This window comes from Cebus imitator, unplaced genomic scaffold, assembly GCF_001604975.1.
Source record: "Cebus imitator isolate Cc_AM_T3 unplaced genomic scaffold, Cebus_imitator-1.0 Scaffold386, whole genome shotgun sequence".
Lineage (NCBI taxonomy): Eukaryota > Metazoa > Chordata > Mammalia > Primates > Cebidae > Cebus > Cebus imitator.
Genome location: NW_016107701.1, coordinates 1674840 through 1677391, shown reverse-complemented (window position 1 = coordinate 1677391; position 2552 = coordinate 1674840). Strand labels below are relative to the sequence as shown.

The window sequence follows — 2552 nt, the reverse complement described above, 5'->3', positions numbered from 1 at the left end:
TTTTTTTAATGTTTGCTGCCAATGCTGCATCCAGATTGCATATCAGGTCATTGAGTATTTTATGCCTTCTTGGATATAACGTTATCAGCGTGCCATGGCTATCACCCCACTGTTTGCTCTCCTGCGAATCAACTGCTTTTAATTTACACTCAAGCAAATTGTTTTGAGTGTTAGCTATTGTCTTTCTAGATATTACAGTCATTTGGAATAAAAATTCAATTTCACCAAGTTGCTTTTGTGATTATTGTGGCTGTCCAGTGGGGCTACACAGGCCTAGGACTTTCTGAGAGGTAGGTCATGGTTGCCAGTTGTGTGTGACTTTGGGTAAGCTACTTAATCTCCCTGCAGTACAGTTTTTGCATCATAAAGTAACACTAAGCTATCATTTTTGATCTTCTACTGTGTGCCAGATCGTTTTCTCATCTTCATTCTTTCCCGAGTAGAAATTTTTAAACCCATATAAAGTAGAGAAAATAGCATAATGAATGATGTTCCCATCACCCAGCTTCAAAAATTATCAACTCTCAGACAGTCTTGTTCATCTTTTTTTTTTGAGATGGAGTTTCACTTTTGTTGCCCAGGCTGGAGTGCAATGGTGTGATCTTGGCTCACTGCAACCTCCACCTCCCAGGTTCAAGCGATTCTCCTGCCTCAGCCTCCCAAGTAGTTGGGATTACAGGCATGCGCTACCACATGCAGCTAATTTTGTATTTTTAGTAGAGACGGGGTTTCTCCATGTTGGTCAGGCTGGTCTCGAACTCCTGACCTCAGGTGATCCGCCCACCTCGGCCACTCAAAGTGTGGGGATTACAGCCATGAGTCACTGCACCCAGCTTTGTTAATCTTTTAACCTACCCGCATTTCTTCCACACATGCTCCTATCACTAAATTATTTTAAAGCCTTTTCTGATGCTGTATCATTTCATCTGTAAATATTTCTATGTGTACCTTTAAGATAACAGCCTTAATACCATTATCACATTTAAAAATTTACCAATAATTCCTTCATATTGTCTAATAATCCAGTCAATATTCTCACTCACTATTATCCCATAGTGTTTTTTTTTAATAGGTGACTTGTTCTAATCAGGTTTCATATAAATCCCACACTTTGTATTTGATTGAAGTGTCTCAGATCTCTTAAGTAGGAAGCTCCTCCTCCCTCTATTTTTTCTTGCCATATATTCAGTGCAGAAGCAGGTTCACTTGCCCTGTAGTTGCCCAACAGTCCAGATTTGGCCAACTGCAGCCTCATGGTGTTTTTCCACTTGTTTCTCTGTCCCTGGTATTTCCTGTAAACTGGTGGTTACATCAAGAGGCTTGATCAGGTCAAGCTCGATCTTTTTGGCAGGAGCACTGCATAGGTGGGGCTGTGTGCTTCTCTTGCGTCATCTCAGGAGGCACATCACATCTGGTTGTTTCTAAGTTGTTATGATTGCTGGGTGTGTTCAGGTGTTATCAGCCTGATCCAGTCCTGAGAAAGTCCCTACTGGCTTAGCTGCCACTGCTGACCATTGCACAGATGCATCATTCCATTAGGGGCTGTAGGACAGTAAGAATACTATTTATCATTCTGCATTTATTAACTGAAAATCACCAACTTAAAAAAACCAAAAACTTGCCCTCATCAATTGCTTGGTTTCTCTGAGATACAATTTAGACAGAAAAATAACCATCAGTGCTTCTTTCCCTTTATGTGCCAGGTTTCAGAATATTGAGTTGGCCCTACCCTCTTAGACTTAACTTCATCCTCACTACAGCCCTGATTATCCTGACTTTCCAGCCGAGGACCTCGAGACTGCGAGAGGTCAGGAGACGTACTTGAGGTCAGGCAATAAGGGGTGGACCTGGGATGCCCACTTGAGTCTGCCCATCCCTAAAGCCAGTGATCTTTCCACAAAGGAGCCACAGCATCTTCTCTATCTGTGGCTTATGGAAACACTTGGTAAACCAGAAAGGCGAAGCTTTGACATTTTAACTAGTAGCATCTGAGGCTTCCTTGAGGCTGCTGTAGTTTCACTGTGTCTTGACTTCACAACCAAACAGGAAGATGCTGTGTATCTTCACAGCCCCTGCCTCCTGGTGCAGGAATGAACCATGGGCCTGCCCTCCACTTTCTTGTCAAATTCTCCCTGTAGGAGCCTATACCCTCTAACAGCTTTACTCTCCAGCTCTGCACCCTCTAACAGCTTTAACTACTCCCCAGCTTTGCACCCTGATGACTGCAAGTTGTCATTGCCAGCCCTGATCAATTTTGAGTACTGGCCTTTAATGTATACTCAGGCCTATTAGATCAGCCTTCAACAGGCATCCCAGACTACCACGAAAAAGCTATGCCCATGGCCCCACTGCCCAAACTGCCCTTCCTCTTCTAGCCCCATTGTCTTAGGTCCTGGCATCACTGTTCCTTGGAATCCCCAGCTAGAAACACAGCCATCTTGGACTTTCCATCCTTACTTACTCCTCCACCCCCATGTTGCAGGCTGAAGCGGATGTGGAGATGAAACTTTGGGTGCAACATGTTTATTAAGGATCAACATCTGTGGTCGGGT

At 43.7% G+C, this 2552-nt stretch overlaps 1 protein-coding gene across 4 annotated transcripts in view; it reads left to right on the top strand.

The window, feature by feature from the left end:
- The window catches only part of SPG21 (SPG21 abhydrolase domain containing, maspardin), a 24638-nt gene extending 24412 nt beyond the window's left edge, over positions 1-226 (top strand). For 2 of the 4 annotated variants that reach the window (XM_017508131.2, XM_037731200.1), the window contains one exon: positions 1-224. This exon is cut by the window's left edge and continues 505 nt beyond it. The gene's annotated coding sequence lies outside the window, so the exon portion shown is untranslated. The other 2 variants (XM_017508130.2, XM_017508132.2) reach the window with 2 other exon arrangements.
- The last annotated feature ends 2326 nt before the right edge of the window (positions 227-2552 follow it).